General features: G+C 42.9%; 1 protein-coding gene across 2 annotated transcripts in view; it reads right to left on the bottom strand.

The window, feature by feature from the left end:
* ADNP (activity dependent neuroprotector homeobox) overlaps positions 1 to 19542 on the bottom strand; it is a 46122-nt gene that overhangs the window by 19650 nt on the left and 6930 nt on the right. The window contains exon 2 of one of the 2 annotated variants that reach the window (XM_070744620.1): positions 4995 to 5096. The exons of the other annotated variant lie outside the window; for it this stretch is intronic. The gene's annotated coding sequence lies outside the window, so the exon portion shown is untranslated. The remainder of the gene's footprint in view (positions 1 to 4994; positions 5097 to 19542) is intronic. 2 annotated transcript variants of the gene reach the window in all.

Raw genomic sequence — 19542 nt, 5'->3', positions numbered from 1 at the left:
ATCTCCCTTGTTAGTTATTAGTTCAGTGTTCACTCTCCAGCTGTTTTTCATTCCTCATTCGCTAACTCTTAAATAATTAACAAGCAGTCCAGATATTTTTCCTCATCTCCTTGCTTCTCTTAGTATCCATAAAAACACAGAAAATATAAAAGTCACACATTCTTAGCTAAAAGCCTCTCTACAAGTCCTAAGCTTAGGCAGTTAGTGTACACCTGGGTAGAAAGCCTTTTAAGTCACAGAGTCAAAATGCTTGATCATGCAAGGAAGCTATTTTCCGCAGGTATGGGGCAGACAACCAACTAGCCAGAAGGTCTAACATTCTTTCTCTCTCTTACCATTTATCTAGGCCAAGTAACAGCAGACATCTTCATTCTCAGTCTCCAATAAAGGACATTCAGCATTCCCTCTTAAATGTATGCAAGACAGAAGCACCAGAAGGCCGACATAATAAAGCTTTAGCATTTAGCAAAATGGTTTTTTAACTTAAAACTGTAATTTAGATTGTGAAATATTAGATTTGTTACTATGTTTTGTTTCCATTGTTGTGAGCCGCCCCGAGTCTACGGAGTGGGGCAGCATATAAATCCAATAAATGTAATCTAAAATGGTTTGGGGGGGGTTGGACTAATTTTTTAGAAATAAATAAAAGGAGTTGGTTTTAGACTGGGGGGGGGGGGCAAGTAGAAGGGGCGTTGGTCTTACCCGATACACCTCTTCTCAGTGGGCTGCAGGAGAATCCAAGTGTAGGTCGACTTCTGTCTATCTGCCCAGGGACTAAGTTGTAACAATTTGATGGTCATGCCTCCTCTGCTTGGCTGAGCTCCAGTTTTTCAAAGAAGGCATAGCTGTCCAGTAAAAAGGATGTTGATGAAGGTGACCACCCCCAGACCAGAACGGTGAATAGGGTGGATTTGGATTATCCCGCATCACACTGAGAAGAGGCGTATCAGGTAAGACCAACACCCCTTCTCCAGCGTGCTGCTTGGAGAATCCAAGAATGGGACATACACAAGCTTAAAAACCTAGGAGTGGGAAATGGACTGGTCCTGTGTCCCCAAGGTAGAATGAACTCTCTGGAGTATTCTCCATCCAAAGGACATCTTAGGCAAGTCATAAATGTCCAGCTTGTAATGGCAGATAAAGGACGATGGGGATGACCAAATCACCGCTCTCCAAATATCCCCAATGGTTGCATGCATAGCCCATGCAGCCATTGTGGCTGCACTCCTGGTGTGGTGGGCTGTTATCCATCCCAGGTCTGGCCTTAAGCTCAGCTGACTACTGGTCCCTCTAGGCTAGACTGGGTCGAAAAACAGGCTCGGTCGAGGAGAGGTGGCGTGACCATCAAATTGTTACAACTCAGTCCCTGGGCAGATAGACATAAGTCAATCCACGCTTGGATTTCCCAAGCAGCACACTGGAGAAAGAATATGGTATCTGAATGTGCAGTGCTGTAGTGCAAATTGTTTCTGTATGTTACAAGGGTATAAAAACTGAATGGACAGGGAAAGTAGGAAGAGAAGGAAAGAGAGGTTGAGCAATGAAGCAGCAAGGGAGGAAGAGAAGGAGAGGTTAAGAAGGAGTGAAGGGAAAGCAGGTAAGAGAAGGAAAGTAGAAGAAGGAGGGGAGTGCAAGAAAGAATAATCAAAGGGACACACTGATGCTGGTTAAGGAAGGGGAAAATTAATTAAATAAAATATTTGCTTAAGAAACAATGGATAAAAATTTGGAAATATGTGCATGTAATATTGGAAGGTATATACATGTTAAATTTGTATGTGAATGTGGAGAAAAATTAAAAAACTGGGAAAAACTGAATGGACACTAAGAAGGTGTTACTAACATAAACCTCAGGATCTCCCTTGAGTAGTATGCTGGCCTCTATTTCTATTATCAAATGGAAATTGATAATAGATCTGCTTTTGGTATGCTTTTTTGTACTTTGTAACAATTTTGTTGTTTATTTTTTTAATACAGTAATACCTCGTCTTACGAACTTAATTGCTTCTGGAAGTAGGTTCGTAAGACGAAACATTGTTTCCCATAGGAAACAATGTAAAAGCGATTAATGCGTGCAAAAAGGGGAAAAAATCGCAAAATGGCACTCCGCTGGGCGCTGCCATCCGGCTGTCACCTTTTAAAACAGCCGGGGGGCTTCTTGGCATTCTCCCAAACCCGAACCTTTCGGGTTCGGGTTCCAGAGGCCGCCGAGAAGCGCCCGGCTGTTTCAGAAGGTTACAGCTGGGCGGCGGCGCTCAGCGGAGCGCTGTTTTTGCGATTTTTTTTATTTTTGCATGCATTAATCGCATTTACATTGTTTCCTATGGGAAACAATGTTTCGTCTTACAAACTTTTCGCCTTACGAACCTACTTCCGGAACCAATTAAGTTCGTAAGACGAGGTATTACTGTATCCATCCGGACGTCTTCGTGACGTCAAAGCTCCGCCCATGGAATTCCCTATTGGGATTCCCCACCTCCTTTCCAGCCTCCAGATTGGCCGAAAACGCTGCTGCCAATCACAAAAATGGCGCTCCGCCAAGTGGCGGTGCCCGGCTGTAACCTTCTGAAACTGCCAGGCGCTTCTCAGTGGCCTCCGGAACCTGAACCCGAACATCCGGTTTTGGCGTTCGGGAGAAAGCCGAGAAGCCCCCCGGCTGTTTCAGAAGGTGACAGCCGGGCGGCGGCGCTTCTCAGCGGCTTCCCGAACCCGACAAGTTCGGGTTCGGGAGAACGCCGAGAAGCCCCCCAGCTGTTTTAAAAGGTGACAGCCAGGCGGCAGCGGCCACCGAAGCGCCATTTTGTGATCTGCGGTGGGTAAGCCGAAAAAAGTTCGTAAGAAGAGGCAAAAAATTTCCAAACCCGGGGTTCGTATCAAGAGGGGTTCGTATCACGAGGTACCACTGTACTTCCTATTTCTAAATCACTTATCTCCCTGAGAGAGGAGTTCTAATTCAGATCATATATCACTTTGAGGATGTACAAGTAATATTTGGGTTACTTAGTGCTATCACTAAGTCACGTGGTCACAAAGTATGTTACATGACTGCCAGCCTCCCCATTTCCTGTTTGTAGGAAGCCAGCAAGGACGGTTAGAAATCAAAATCCTATGACTGGCACGCTGCAACCTCATAATCCTGACTAGGTGCCCTAATGATGATCACATACCTGCATTGGCCAGAAGTACAGGGACCCATCATAAACACTATTCATTCTGTCCTAACTTTGAATGATTACTGAACGAATTAATAATTGTAACCCTGAATGAATGGACACAACCTGAAAATTGCCTACTAAATACAGTGGAACCTCAGCTAACAACCACAATCCGTTCTGGAAAGTTGGTCGGTACCCAAAATGTTCAGTATCTGAAACAATTTTCCCCATAAAAAATAAAGGGAATAGATTTAATTGGTTCTCAGCCCGTTGACTCGCTGGGAGCCAATTAAATCTATTTGCTTTATTTCTTTCACCCCCCACACACATTAGTTCCTCACTCCTCCCCCCCACTCTTTTTAACTTTCATCTCTCTGCCTTCGTCTCTCTCTCTCTTGGGGAATATTCTCAAGGGGCTCCACTCCGCACCCAGCAGCAAAGTGTCGCTTTGGCAGGGACAAACAAGGCAGGCGCACCACTGAGGTCCCGGCAGTGGGCTCCAGCGGTTTCCCTTCAAGGAGCATCAGCGCCGGGAACATCGTGTCCATGCTCCAGGCCCCCGCCACCATCCTTCAAGGGAAGAAGCTGGAGCCGCTTTAGCAGTTGCCGCTGCCGCCACCAGGACCAGCTAACTCAGTGGCGCGCATGCCTCGTCCCTGCCAAAGCGACACTTTGTTACTGGGTGCAGAGTGGAGCCTCTGGGAGCCCCTGGTGAGGATTCGTCAAAAAAGAGAGAGAACAGGTAAAGAGAGAGAAATCGGGGGTGACTTCCCTTTTCTGTCACTTTCTGGTTGGTCAGGTTTGAGTGACGTGGCTGTTCGGTATCCGGTGCAAATTTTTAATGAAATTTTTGGTTTTATCTGAAATGTTTGCTAGTGAAGGCGTTTGCTAGCTGAGCTTCCACTGCATTAGGGATTAACCTATTATAAAGGGTTATTTCTTGAGTATATACTTTAAGATACACAGATATTTAAATTTTCTATTACAGAAGCTGTCTTATTTATATATTTTCATGGTTACAATACATGATTTAATTTAAAGAAGCAAAATATTTATACCAATAACATTCCATGTTGGTCAAATGGATACTGCTGATTTGGTACCTATTTCTAATTCTGCTATGGAGTTCTGAAACTTGCACAATTAAACTTTGGGGAGGGCATGCCCTACAAAACAGATAGATGTTCTTCATAACACAGAAAATCCCATAGCAGTAATTTCTAAATGTGCTTTTTTATCAAAAGACCTGAAGACAACCTCTGTACTTGGGATCCTTACAAAGATTTCAACTTACAAGTTGAAATAAAAACAATCGCAATGAATGTATCACAGTCAAAAGTAAAGCATTTGTTCAAGTGAATTGACCTAATAAATCAGGTAAGAATTTGGGACTCTCCATACTGATGAACTGTAATTTCCATCAGCCAAGATGGGAGGGGACACCCAGTCAGAACTAGCATCAGTGGAAATTAAGATTAATTGATTAAGAAGCACCCCAACCTAGACAAATTATAGCTGGCAATAATGAGCATCTTATTCTTGGGAACTATTAATAATTTAAAGAGGAAAAAGATTTAAATATATAAAGTTTTACAGATTTGCTACAGCTTACAGGTTCACACTTCCTGTTTTTGTAAATAAATAACCCTCATATGGGTTATATATTTCAGCAAGTACATATGAGCAAGGCAAGAGTGTTTTCTGTTCAAAACAGAAAATGGCTATATCCAGATTTTCTTAAGCCTCAACTTTAAAAAAAAAAATTAGGTTCTCCCAGCCACCCTCTCCCAACCTTATTCATTCTGAAAACTATTTTAAGTCGAACTTTTACTTACTTACCGAAAGTTGGCAGCAACTGAGGATTGAGGAGAGATCTCATGGCTGCTCAAAAAGCCTTGAAGGGCCGCATGTGGCCCTTGGGCCACAGACTGTGCACTCATGCTATAGCAGAATGAATATAAAGAAATGGGAATCAAAGTTCATTCATAAGCTTCAATCAAAAAAGCCCTTCCATGAACTGGTGATGAGTGATTTCTGCTAATTTATAGTCCATGCTATATCACGCTACTTAGGAATAGGTATTCTATGAACATAAGGGGGCTGTAAGAAGAAAAAGTTCTATTTTGAATAATGTTCTTTCTGCAGTTTTCTGAGAAAGCAAATGGACTAATTCAGGCCTATTATTCCTAGCTCAATCAACTTTATTATATAGGGTAAGATATAAAAGGAAGGATACATTGAATCTAATTATTTTAATCTGTAATGTTGTTGAAAACCAAGTATTCCAATTTAAACAATTAATAGAACCAAGCTGTTATCTGTTTTTAATTTTAAGCTTTCTCAGGTCTTTAAGTTTCAAAACTGATGCACAGTAATGTACTCTTTTACTCGAACTTAGCAATTACTGATTGGTTAAAGGATTGCAATAACCTCTTATTTAAAGTATGAACAAAACTTCTTTATAATTGAATCTGATATAGCCCAAGTAACGCACAAAGGTTACAGAAGAAGAAAAATATGTTAGCTAGCCATCAAAATCCATTTAGCGCTTAACTCAGAAACGAAACATAAATTTAAAGCTTTCAAACTCAATTATCAAATATCAGATAGTATCCCAAACAATAATTTAAACAGGGTAGTATGGAAACTGCTTTCTGCATTACCTCCAAATACGTTGACTAATGAAGCTGTGCTCTAAAAGTGAAAAATAGAGTATTGATTTTTTTTTTCAATAAAGCAAATGCTGGCTGGGGGTTACTGGGAGTTGAAGTCCAGATATCTTCAAGTTGCCAAGGTTGGGAAACAATGCTCTACAGGGCCTTAGGGGGGAGGCCATTTTCACCCTCCCCAGGCTCCCAGAAAGGCTCTGAAAGCTAGGGAGAGCAAAAAATGGGCCGGGAGCAGGAGGGTTCATATGTGCATGTGCGCTCCCCCCGCATGGAATTATGGGTGTGGACATATGCGCAACCCTGTGCTCCCCCCCTTTTGACACACAAACCAAAAAAGTTTCGTCATCACTGGTATAGAGTTTTTATGTTAATACAATTAACTGTCCTGAGATAATGACTATCTATATTTCCTGCTGGTAGAAACCTACTAAGATGGTGAGTGACAGAATATGAAAACCTGAATTACAAACTAGGCTGACAGGTTAAGAGGATTTTACTAAAACAAGTGATTTTTCCTTGTGTTATTTTGCTGTTTATCTGAAAACAATTTTTGTTAACAATCTTCTATTTTAAAAAAGCAGCTTAAATTCAGTTCAATAGTGCAAAAGACCAATAAATACACGGGTCATTTAAAAAAAAGTGTCAAGGAGCTCAGGGAAGAAGGTTGCTACCGTGTTTCCCCGAAAGTAAGACAGTGTCTTACTTTCTTTTTACCCCCAAAAGCCCCACTACGTCTTACTTTCGGGGTATGTCTTACATTGGAAAAAAATTGAAAGGGTCACGTTCCCGAAGGCATCTCCCCAGAGTCCAGAAGGGCAGCCGCGGGACAGAAGCCTCGTGAGCCCTTTTCCAAGTTCAAAATCAGGGCTCCAAGCGGCGTGCACGCGTGGAGCCACAGACGCGTGTCGGGGAAGCGTGTGTCTGGAGGGGAGGAGCCGCTCTGCGCAGTTGGGCAGCCCCACCTGCCTGCCGGAAAGGAGGCAGGCGAAGGAGGGCGCAGCTCCGGCCGCTCGCCTCGGAGCTGGTCGGCCTCGCTGGCCGCTTGCAGCCGAGCCTCGGCAGGACTCGGTTGCTGGGACGAGCGCCTTCGCTGCAAGCTGCCGCCCGCTCGGCTCGCTTCGGACCAGCGCCGTCCTTCGCTTTGCCAAGCCGGGGAAGAGGCGGTGGCGCCGCGGCGAGGCGAAGGGCGCGCGGGGAGCTTGGAAGCGACATCATCGGGCTCCCCCCCCCCGGCAATACCCCCGTGTTTCCCCAAAAGTAAGACATATGTCTTACTTTCGGGGTACGGCTTATATTAGCCGACCCCCCCTGAAACCCCCGATACGTCTTACAATCGGGGGTGTCTTACTATCGGGGAAACAGGGTATGCTGAAAGTTGCTGGTAAAACAGTAACAATCACAACTAATCCCTAGAGTGCACCTTAATGAACACATTCAGTGGCACAGCTTCCTGAAAGCCATAAGAGATTCCTGGATAATAATCGCCACACTCACACCTTGACCAGAGACTTGGCTGATGCGACACTGGGCATATCTCAGAAAGGTCAACATCCCCTCTTCCAGATCCAATCCTAACCCTCTCACCAATGATTAAATCATGAACAACAGAAGCCTTATTACATATCAACCTGGCATTCAGTAGCAACACCCAGAGTCTAGGGCCACTAAAGGTTTGTTGACTGGGTACCAGGGCTGAAATCAAAAAGCTGGAAAGCAGAAATAGTATAAAACATCAGTTTTGTTTTCCTCTAGAACAGTGTTTCCCAACCTTGGCAACTTGGAGATATTTGGACTTCAACTCCCAGAATCCCCCAGCCAGCAAATGCTGCCTAGGGAATTCTGGGAGTTGAAGTCCAAATATCTTCAAGTTGCCAAGGTTGGGAAACACTGCTCTAGAATAGCCCACTCCCTGTCTCACACTCTTTATCTCTCTGTGACCGTCATCACCTTTATATTAGGACTTGCCTCCAGCCCCACACCCAAGTTCCCCAAGACCAGGAGCTTTCTAATATTGTCCTCAAACATCCTGGAAAGGAAAATCAGGCACCCCAAGGCTCTTCAGCTGAACATGATCTCAGCGTCAACAGGGTACACTCACTATAATTGACCCATACAACATACACACAATACATTCATTCACACACCCTAAATCAGAGTCCTCTCCTGATGCTCTCACCAACTGATAGAGATCCCGTTTAAACTATACCCTATCAATTCCCTTCAGGTCTCACCCAGAAGACGGAATAATATCCAGGCAAGGCCAGGAGCTGAAGCTGGTTGGCTTTCCTTTTCTCCTCAATGTTTCTTCATATTGGGCTAGCCTAGAATGTAAGGCAAATAGTTCAGAGTAGGCTGCCACTCTGATATAAACCTTCCCCCACCCACCAAACCTGGCCACCACCCCCATTTCCAAGACCCAGCAACAACAAAAAGCAATACAAAAATAATATTCAATAACAGATGTGTCCAGAGTCTAGCAGTGTCCTGCAACACTGACCAGCAGCAAGCATAAGATGTATAAAGATGCAAAGAGAACTGTCTTCACACATCCAAACAGCTGAAATCAGGCATTGGATAACAGCCAAATTCACAAATCCAACAGTAGATCAAGCAGGAGATTAAGCACAAAAGTAAGCCAAAGGGCATCAATACGCCGATGATACCCAGTTAAACATCTCCACCCCATGTCCAGTCAACGAAGCAGTGGAAGCGATGTGCCGGTGCCTGGAGGCTGTTGGGGCCTGGATGGGTGTCAGTAACTTGCCTAGAAGGATACGGCTGATCATCATCTGCGGTTGAGCGATTGGTTTTGTGGAAGCACTTGCCCCGTAGCCATGACTGTCAAGTCTGAGGACTGAGTCGAAGCTGTGATCTAGGAGGGCGGAGTTACAGACTCAGTACTCTTTCTGAGTGGACGAGGACAACCCATCCTGAATGCTGGCTCCTCCCGTGATGAAGAATGAGTTAACTTCATAAAGCACCCACCAAATGTTTACATCATGTGGCGAGATCCCTTTTCCCTGAGGTTTAATTATAGAATCAGCATTTGTGCCCAGTTTGAAACTTACAGGAGTAGATTGCAGACTACAAGAAGCAGGAGCACTACTCAGGCAACCCTGAGGACACAGATACACACCTCCAAGTGTCCCACCGACATTCTAAAGCAGGGATCCTCAAACATTTTAAACAGGGGGCAAATTCACAGTCCCTCACTGTTCGGGGGCTGGATTGGCTGGATGGCTTGGTTATGTGACTAGGTGGGTGTGGCCAATTTAACATTGTTTTGTTCCTGATGGTGTTTTATTTGCTTTTGTTTGCATGTTGCTCTTTTGGTTGACTTTTTCTTTTACCAGATCATTTTTTCAGTTGCTTAGGACTCTAATGCTCCACTTCAGAAAACTCAGTTTGGCAGCAAGTATTCTCAATCCCAAGGAGCTTGAGAAATCTCTCTCTCTCTCTCAGGGTGGGACAATGTGAGCGGGGCAGCCTCCTGGCCCTGCGCGGGCTGGATTAATGGCTATGCAGGCTGCATTCAGCTGACAGGCCATAGTTTGAGGATCCATGCTCTAAAAAGAATTGAAACAACCAGCTGTCTGAAAGAAATACAAAACCTTCCATTTCCCACTATCCTATCACAGCTGAAGAAGCTTCTTGGATGAGAAGCAAAACGCCTTTATAGAAAAAACAAGAAATCCCAGTTGCCTCCTGAAAAAGCACTTTTGGGGTTTTCATCAACCAAAATTTTGGAAATTTTAATGGCCATTTCTGCTAAGTGATAATTTCACTGAAAGAATAACAAATATATAGGGATGTGCAAAATATTATGTGTGTACTTCCAGCAAGTATTCCATGCTTGTTTCAGATGGTACCTGAACAAAACACATTCATTATGGATGCTTTAATTCATATAGAGAATGAAATAGGGCTATATTCTGCATATAGCCTGAAATGTAGCTATTCTGGGGAGAAATATTTTAAAACAGGAGGAGGGGAGACAAACACACTGGCAGCAACAATGGGGAAGAAGGGGAAAATATTGGGAAGGTTATGTAAGTAGTCTGGTGATGAGATATTCTATGCTGAGTCCTTATTGCTAAGACCATTAGAATAATATTTAGGCACAAATGCCAATATATTGACAGCAGCTGAAGGAAAGTGAGGAGAGGAATGGGAAGATGCCAGGGAGACTGGCAAATGTTAGGAACTGAAGTGAGAGGGGGCGAAGTGTGCCACTTCGGCCAAGTATTCAATACGGCCATTCTTGGATCTCTCTCTGGATTTTGTTTTGGCTGAAACTAAAATGTCCTAGAGATTATTTCTGCAGAACTGCTATTAATCCAAAATAGTTCAGCAGCGTTTCCAAAGGATGTTTTCCCCAGGTTTAAAACAAAACATATATTCTGGTTGTTGCACACTCCTACACAGCTAGATATTGACTGAAAAGTAAGAAGTGGACTAATGGTACAGGCTTAAATATATTTAAGACATATAATTGTCTCCAGGTAATTAAATGACATATCTTTTAATGAAGGGTACCAGTTTACAGAAATGTGTAATGTGTCTCTGTATCGTATTGTACTCATATCAGCTCTGAGACACTTCTGGGTTGAAAAGATTGGTTGGTGACGTCACTACTGCATAGGGACAATTGGAGGGTCTTTTCATGTCCCTGGTAAGTGCTAGAGTGAAGGACAAGCGCTCACTCCACCCATGGTAGCATGTGGGGCCTAAACCGCAGGCTTGTTAACTTCCAATCCAGATCCTAACGATGCAAGCCACTGTGTTCCTTTGCATATCATTGTAGACCGTAACACCTACCATATTTTTCAGTGTATAAGACACACCTTTTCCCCCCTAAAAGAGTCTGATAATTAGGGTGCATCTTATACTGTGAATGTAGCCTTTCCCCCCCAGCCCTAACTAGATGCTAAAGATCTTCCCATCTCTTACCTTGTAGGCTCTTTCATTGTTTCTCTCTGTGAAGAATGTTTTCCAAGTCCTAAGTCTTTGCAGGGTTTTTTCCATTACTCTAACTTACTCAGAAGAAGTTCCTTTCCAGCCCTAACCAGGTGCTAACAATGTTCCCAGCTTTTACAAGCTTGCAAGCTCTTTCATTGTTACTCTCTATGAATAAGAATGTTTTCCAAGCTCTAAGTCTTTGCAAGTTTTTTCCATTGCTCTACTTATTCCCACTGTTTCTTTCCAGGTGCTAATGATGTTCCCAGCTCTTACTGGCTTCAAAGCTCTTTCATTGTTACTGCCTCAGAATAAAAGGTTTTTTAAGCCCTTCACCAGGAGAGAAAATAATATACTGAACCTGACCAGACTAAAGATGCTAGCCAGATGAATACCTGGTAAGCATATTCTTTTCCCTATTTTCCTCCCCAAAAACTAAGGTGTGACTTATACTCCGGTGCATCTTATACTCCAGAAAATATGGTAGATATTAAAGGAAGAAAACAAGGAAAAAAGTATTCTGAACCAAATGGTATAGTAATATATTATTTAATAAAACACCAATGTAGCAGAATACTTTTTACAACCATGTATACTTTTTACAAACTTTAAACTTGACAACTTTAAGACTTGTGGACTTCACCTCCCAGGATTCCTCCTCCAATCATGCTAGATGGGCTAATTAGAAGGCAAAAACATGATTTTTGCACACACAAAAAAAAAGGTTGTTTTTTGCCTGTTTATTTTGCAAAAATGGGGTGGGCAAAGGGTCTGGCAAGCCTGCAGAAAGTTCCTGAGTGTTAGCAAAAATGCCCCCATTTTTTCTTTTTTTCTCCCCCCCACTCCACCTCTCTCTCAGCATCTTCTGCAGGATCCCCTGGCAGTGCCCTGGGATACCTCACTGAATTCCATTTCTTTCCATTTCCATCCCATTCCGATTCCCATTCAATTCGCTCATATTTCCATTTCCATGCCATTCTATTGCTATTCTATTCCATCCCATTCCGCCCTGCCGCCTTTCTCCCCCTGCCACTGCTTAGATGCCCTTTCTGCCTCCCTCTCTAGAGGTAGAGACAGCCCTCTCCTTCAGGGGCAGGCAGCATCACTGGCCTCCACCAGGACTGATATCTATGCGTGGAAGCTAAATTCCACAAAGGAAATACAGTCGATTTAAGAAAGGGAAGATCTGGTCCATCAAAAACATTTTTAAAACCACCTGCGGAAGCAGCTGCTATGGGCAGTGTGGCTGAGCTCACCTCTGGACATCCCAGTGCGAGTAATGCCCCTTTGCTGACACACAAACGCACAAAACACAAACATATACATATCATTTGAGCAAAGCTGCCTTCATGAAGCATCGCAGGGTGTAATTACGCAGCAGGTGAGCCTTTCCAGTTGGGATCCTTCAGCCTCCGCCCCAGTGGAGCAAGGATGGACAAAAGTCCCTGGCAAATCTTTTGCGTTTTTCCTCAGCTAGCAAAGGGCATGGCCGTTTTTGCCCCCCCCCCCCAAAAAGCACTCTGATGACTAAAAACAGGGCATGTGAATGCTTTCCAGGGCCACAACCTCCCCGATCCCCCAGAAGCTCTGCCGGCGCGCAGAAACACTGCCTGCCTTCACAAATGTTAAGTCCTGCACTTGACCAAATGGTGGAGAGAGGCATGTGAGTGTGGTGGCGTGGGTGGGGCAGCCTCGGACTCCTACACATGCCCATTTAATGGCTTTGGGGGCTATATCTGCCCCACAGGCCATAGTTTGAGGATGCCTGCTCTACTCTTTCACAGAAAAGTTTTACAGCCTAGATTCTAGAAGCAAATAAAAAATGAGAGAATATTAATTTACAATCTTCATTACACAAACTTGGTTAGAAACACAAAAAACTATCTTGCATTGAATCAGATCAATGGTGCATCTGACAAAGAATTGCTGAAAATCTTGGCTGACAATTTTCCAGTCCTACCTGTAAAAGTCAGACATTAAACCTAGAGCAAATCAGCAGCAGCAAGAGGTTGTTCCAATAATTTTAGGGGCTGCCTTCCACTGCCTGTTCAACTACTATATAATGTCCAAGGCAACTGAACTTTCTTGGCTCTTCTTGAATTGAGATAATTCTCTGCTTATATACAGTAAGTCTCTGTGAAGTGTATTAAATAGACTACACCTTATTATGTCAAAACCATGAGTAGAGTAGAACCTTTAATGCAATTTTTAAAAAGTAAACATATTTACTTATACAAACTGTCCAATTTACAATGCACCATTTTTTTAAATGTGAAATTAAACAAATAGATAAGTATGCAGAGCACTTTTCACATATTGTAACCCAGCTTTACTGCAGGAGATGGCTTTTATAGCTATTCAAAATTACATGGATGTTGTTCTAAAAGCAAAATCAATTTCCTTTTACCCAACTTTTGAACATAAATCTGCACAGCAGGCTATTTCAAAAGAAGTGACAAAAAATCAGTCCAGGGTCAAATATGACTGTGGTAGAGTACATTTAGCAGATAGTTGTCCAAAATTGGCATTTTTAAAAAATGCATTAATTCTGTTCTGCAACATTTTTGATTATCCAGGAAAAAAACCAAACAAATTGAATCTCCATTGACAAACTGAAACTAGAAACAGCATTTATTCTTACCACAATGCTATAATGTACACTTTTTCAGTCCCAATAGTTAACCAGAAAACAAATACCAAATAATAATTTATTTGAGTTCATTTTCAGGTGTAAGCTTCAACAACTTAATTTAAGGAGCCACACAATAATTTGTGTGTTTACTTATACAGTGATCCCTCGGTTAGCGCGGGGGTTACGTTCCAAGACCTCCCGCGCTAACCGATTTCCGCGTTATACTGGATGCGGAAGTAAAAACACCATCTGCGCATGCGCGCCCTTTGTTCCATGGCCGCACATGCGCAGAAGGTGGAGCGACGCAAGTTCGGAGGCTGGCAATGCAATGGTGATTTTTCCGGGCTCCTCGCCGCTACCCACAGGGCAGCGCTGGCGGCAATGGCAATGGCAACCCTCCCTCCTTCCCTCCTTCCCTTCTCTCCCTCCCTCCTTCCCTCCTTCCTTCCTCTCACCGGCTTTCTTGGGGCAGCGCTGGCGGCAATGGCAATGGCAACCCTCCCTCCTTCCCTTCTCTCCCTCCCTCCTTCCTTCCTGATTTTGGCCAATCAGCAATCAGTATGACGTCATCGGGCGGGAAAAACCGTGGTGTAGGAAAAAAAACGCGGACTTATTTTTTAATTAATATTTTTTGAAAAACCGCGTTGCAGCGTTTCGCGCTAATCGAGAACGCGCAAATCGAGGGATCACTGTATATAAAACTATTTAGAATGTAAACTAGGATATTTGTAGGAAAAGTAATATTCCTATGTTTACAAATGTAAAATAATGCACTTGGGGAAAAGGAATCCTCAATCTGAGTATTGTACTGGCAGTTCTGTGTTAGCAAAAACTTCAGAAGAGAAGGATTTAGGGGTAGTGATTTCTGACAGTCTCAAAATGGGTGAGCAGTGTGGTCGGGCGGTAGGGAAAGCAAGTAGGATGCTTGGCTACATAGCTAGAGGTATAACAAGCAGGAAGAGGGAGATTGTGATCCTGCTATATAAGGTGCTAGTGAGACAACATTTGGAATACAGTACTGTACTGTGTTCCGTTCTGGAGACCTCACCTGCAAAAATATATTGACAAAATTGAATGGGTCCAAAGACGGGCTACAAAAATGGTGGAAGGTCTTAAACATAAAACGTATCAGGAAAGACTTAATGAACTCAATCTGTATAGTCTGGAGGACAGAAGGAAAAGGGGGGACATGATCAAATCATTTAAATATGTTGAAAGGTTAAATAAGATTCAGGAGGGAAGTGTTTTAAATAGGAAAGTGAACATAAGAACAAGGGGGCACAATCTGAAGTTAGTTGGAGGAAAGATCAAAAGCAACATGAGAAAATATTATTTTACTGAAATAGTAGTAGATCCTTGGAACAAACTTCCAGCAGACCTGGTTGGTAAATCCACAGTAACTGAATTTAAACATGCCTGGGATAAACATATATCCATCCTAAGATAAAATACAGGAAATAGTATAAGGACAGACTAGATGGACCATGAGGTCTTTTTCTGCCATCAGTCTTCTATGTTTCTGTATAATCTGTTACTGAAAATTACTGTGAGAGTCGATGCTTTTAGGCTTTATCTACTGATAAAAGATTACATATTCTGAACTGTGAATAAAAATGTTTATCAGTTTGATCATGTTTGTAACTTGGTCACTATCATTTATTTTGTCCCATTATTAAGTGGCAGCTTATTAACAGTTTAGGCCAGTGATGGCGAACCTATGGCACGGGTGCCATAGGTGGCATACAGAGCCATATCTGCTGGCACGTGAGCCGTTGCCAGCTGAATTTTGGCTCACACAAAGACTCTGGAGGGTTTTGGGGGTTTCCATAGAGCCTCCCCTGACTCCAGGGAAGCCTTTGGAGCCTGGGGGGGGCAAAACATGAGCCTACTGGGCCCACCAGAAGTTGGGAAACAGGCCATTTCTGGCCTCCAGGAGGCCTGGGGGGGGGGTAGATGTTTTCACCCTCCCCAGGCATTGAATTATGAGTGTGGGCACTCACATATGTGCAATAGCATGCCTGCATGCTATTTTGGCACCCGAGGAAAAAAAGGTTCACCTTTACTGGTTTAGGCAATATTCTTTGAGGCAGACACACTGATTTTTAGATTTATTTGAAGAAATTAGTTTGAATATTTTAATTTTTTTTAAAAAAGTTTTCATTAATGATCAGGAAATCTTTCTAGTAAAAACAGTAGCAAAGCACAGGAACAAGGGCTTAACTGATGTGCACTTATATAAACCTCCCCAACATTGTTCATATAATGCATATATTAATACTTGCATGGGGGGGGAGGTCACCTCAAGTTACATGCAATTACTGATGGATCATATGGTCATCAAAAGTGCTTCCTATTTCCTATTCATTGTAGAAAGACATTAAGATAAAAACCATATTCTTTTAACATAAGCTCTCCATTTGTTCTGGAGCCCAGCAAACTGCTTTCTTCCGGACTCACATTTTCTTCACTCATGGCAAGTTCTGGAATTTTCCACTAGTAACTAAAATGCCACCTAGTGGACATGTAGTCAACATCTTAAAATAAAAGGAATTAACCATTTCCTTATAGTTACACAAATGTGACTTATAATGCAGTATTCACGCTTGGAAGATTTATAAAAAACACAATTTACTCAATGATAAAAACATGGAAGATGTTAACTTATCAAAATATAATCAAATTTTGGATTAATAGAATATTATTTTCATTCGTTTAGGAACCTTCTTTGTGTGTGTATGTGTGTTTAGGCAATCAGAAAGTGCCACTATTAAGACTAATACGGGTCAATGATGATTGTAAATATATTGGTCCAGACAGATAGATATTAACTATAACTTGTAGACTACTTGAAATAAACCTAGTGGTTTCATAGAATATTGATTGGCAAAAAGAACTCCACTGTAGAAAATGTATAGGTTATAATGCAATGAGCCTGTAACAACTGCAAATAAAGCTCATCCTATTCTTTTGAGTTATCTTAGACAAATGATTATCACGCTTACTCTTCCAACTTTCTTATAATGATACCAATGGAATAGTTTCTATTATGATTTGTTCATTATGTAATTTACTGTAATGCATGAATCCAAATTTAATATTATATCCAAATCTAGCCAACAAAATGGCCACATTTGTTGGTTTGGGCAATGTGACTGCAGTTATTTACATGGAATGATTGGAGCATTTACAAGCTACAACAAATCAATAGTTTTATACAGTTCTTAAAACTGTCAAGAGCAAATACAATACACTGTACATTAATCTCAAAAAATAAGAAATTTGTGGCACAAATCATAAACATTCTGGCTAGCAACCTAAAGTTGTTATGTGAACAGGGAAAAGGGCATTTTGATCACTTTTAACTCTAATAAAGTTTGTATAGAATTGTAATGCAAAATACAATGGATGTATTTACATATGATGAATTATAAACCATGGTTTGCAAATTAAAGTATCTTAGTTAAGCAAAATCCAAGCAAAACAAATAGAAAGGAGTTCAACATTTTGTGATCATCCCCTTTTACTCCAAAGTTTTAAATATATGCTTGATTCTGCTATTCAAAGAATTTTTTTAAAAAAATATTTAGAAACATAGAAACATAGAAGTCTGACGGCAGAAAAAGACCCCATGGTCCATCTAGTCTGCCCTTATACTATTTTCTGTATTTTATCTTAGGATGGATATATGTTTATCCCAGGCATGTTTAAATTCAGTTACTGTGGATTTATCTACCACGTCTGCTGGAAGTTTGTTCCAAGGATCTACTACTCTTTCAGTAAAATAATATTTTCTCATGTTGCTTTTGATCTTTCCCCCAACTAACCTCAGATTGTGTCCCCTTGTTCTTGTGTTCACTTTCCTATTAAAAACACTTCCCTCCTGGACCTTATTTAACCCTTTAATATATTTAAATGTTTCGATCATGTCCCCCCTTTTCCTTCTGTCCTCCAGACTATACAGATTGAGTTCATTAAGTCTTTCCTGATACGTTTTATACTTTTTTTGGCTTTTATCCTAAATACTGTGTTTCCCAAAAATAAGACCATCTTATATTTTTTAAAATCCTGAAATAAGCGCTTGGCCTTATTGCCATGCACTTGAAAGCCCGATTGAGCTTATTATCAGGGGATGTCTTATTTTGGGGGAAACAAGGTAGTGATGCTGCAGTTTTTTTCTATTTACCGTAATTTTCATTGTATATGTCATTAAAAAATAATAAAATCAAATACAGTGATCCCTCGAGTTTCGCGATCTCGATGTTCGCTAAACGCTATATCGCGAGTTTTCAACCCGGAAGTAAACAACACCATCTGCGCATGCGTGCCCTTTTTTTTCTATGGCCACGCATGCGTAGATGGTGGAGTTTCCCCACCGGGCTGAGCGGCTTCCCCTGGGTCTTCCCCCTCTTGCCCCGGTAAGTGGCGCCGTTGCGCGCACGGGGCCCGCTTCCCAGCTGGGAAGCAACAACAGCAACCGGGTGGGTGGGGGAAGCCCCGGCGGCGCGCGCGCGAGGCCCGCTTCCCAGCTGGGAAGCAACAACAGCAACCGGGTGGGTGGGGGAAGCCCCGGCGGCGCGCGCGCGAGGCCCGCTTCCCAGCTGGGAAGCAACAACAGCAACCGGGTGGGTGGGGGAAGCCCCGGCGGCGCGCGCGCGAGGCCCGCTTCCCAGCTGGGAAGCAACAACAGCAACCGGGTGGGTGGGGGAAGCCCCGGCGGCGCGCGCGCGAGGCCCGCTTCCCAGCTGGGAAGCAACAACAGCAACCGGGTGGGTGGGGGAAGCCCCGGCGGCGCGCGCGCGAGGCCCGCTTCCCAGCTGGGAAGCAACAACAGCAACCGGGTGGGTGGGGGAAGCCCCGGCGGCGCGCGCGCGAGGTCCGCTTCCCAGCTGGGAAGCAACAACAGCAACCGGGTGGGTGGGGGAAGCCCCGGCGGCGCGCGCGCGAGGCCCGCTTCCCAGCTGGGAAGCAACAACAGCAACCGGGTGGGTGGGGGAAGCCCCGGCGGCGCGCGCGCGAGGTCCGCTTCCCAGCTGGGAAGCAACAACAGCAACCGGGTGGGTGGGGGAAGCCCCAGCGGCGCGCGCGCGAGGCCCGCTTCCCAGCTGGGAAGCAACAACACTAACCGGGTGGGTGGGGGAAGCCCCGGCGGCGCGCACGCGGATAAGCAGCAGCAGCGAGGCGGCGGGGAAACCCCAATCTTCGGCTCCTCGCTGCTGCGGTGGAAGTAAAAACACCATCTGCGCATGCGCAGATGGTGTTTTTACTTCCGCACCGCTACTTCGCGAAAAATCGATCATCGCGAGGGGTCCTGGAACGGAACCCTCGCGATGATCGAGGGACCACTGTATACTGAAAATAATTTTCCCATTATAGTCACTCACTCATTTAAGAATGTTGATACTTTATATTTTAAAGTATCGTTTATTTTGTATATCAATGTTTTATAGCCAATAGAATGAAGCTTTTTAAAACAGCAATTCTATTTGTGTGAATTGGTAAAGAAACTGATTTAATTAAATAGGAAACATTTGCTAGGGGGAAGGTTCATCTTCACTGTTGATTTTTGTTCTTACAAAGCATACATACTTCTTTATAAATCATGGTGTCCAAGTTGGCAATAAATTTTGATTGCAGAAAGTTATATTATACCTTTTGCTTCTTAACTTTCCTGGTTGAATGTATTTCTCTCCATCAAGCTTTAACTTTAATTACATTGAATCTTGAGATTAGTAGATTTAAGATTGCTATTATATTTCATAGTACAATTTTTATAGCAGAGCGTGTTAGATTAAATATATATTTATTTAATTCCTTGTTGATTTTAAACGTGCAAGATATACTATTGTTTAATATTCTAGCGAGGAATAATCCTCAAAGTTTAACTATTTTTCAAATATTTGTTTGAGAATAACAGTGAGTAACAATCAAGCTCATAGCACATTTCTATTCCAGTTACATCCAAAAGAATGATCATCATAAACCTTATCCCTAATAATGAGCAAACAATGGCATGCTCCCAACCTAAGTAATTTTCTATTAAACATCCAGGAGAGTGACCAGATCACACAGAAAGGGGTTTTTTTTGTTAATACATATGCTCTGTGAGGACTACAATAAAGAAACATTAGAT

This window comes from Erythrolamprus reginae, chromosome 3, assembly GCF_031021105.1.
Source record: "Erythrolamprus reginae isolate rEryReg1 chromosome 3, rEryReg1.hap1, whole genome shotgun sequence".
Classification (NCBI taxonomy): Eukaryota; Metazoa; Chordata; class Lepidosauria; order Squamata; family Dipsadidae; genus Erythrolamprus; species Erythrolamprus reginae.
The sequence above is the reverse complement of the archived record's forward strand: the minus strand, read 5'-3'. Positions and strand labels throughout refer to the sequence as shown.